The sequence below is a fragment of the Alternaria ethzedia genome (assembly GCF_023757985.1).
Source record: "Alternaria ethzedia strain BMP 0044 chromosome Unknown scaffold_434, whole genome shotgun sequence".
Classification (NCBI taxonomy): domain Eukaryota; kingdom Fungi; phylum Ascomycota; class Dothideomycetes; order Pleosporales; family Pleosporaceae; genus Alternaria; species Alternaria ethzedia.
The window spans coordinates 1-324 of NW_026056627.1; the positions used below are offsets into that span (position 1 = coordinate 1).

Below are 324 nucleotides of genomic sequence, written 5' to 3' on the forward strand. Positions count from 1 at the left end.
TTGTAAAGGCAAATGAGAAGCCTTTAAAATGAATCGAACATTTATCAGAATATTAACAGTATTCCGCTCTACCATTGAGCTATAAAGGCTATTAAAGAATGTTATAAAGATATCTAGTCCCCCCCGCAAGCTTACGGTTACTTTTTTTTTTTACAGGGTAATTTATAAATATCCGAACAAAAATTAGAGAGGAAGTAACTATTTCCTTTAAATTAATCTGAAAAATTTTGTATAGGTGAGTTCAAATACTACATTGTTTTTTATTTATTTTATCCTCCCCCGCAAGCTTGCGGGGGAGGATAAAAGAGTTTGTTTTATAAAAAT

At 30.9% G+C, this 324-nt stretch overlaps 1 non-coding gene across 1 annotated transcript; it reads right to left on the reverse strand.

Moving 5' to 3' along the window:
* Nucleotides 1-18: 18 nt before the first annotated feature.
* On the reverse strand, nt 19-89 carry J4E87_011096. Its single transcript has one exon. It is a non-coding gene; the product is annotated as a tRNA-Asn (tRNA).
* Between the last annotated feature and the right edge of the window lie 235 nt (nt 90-324).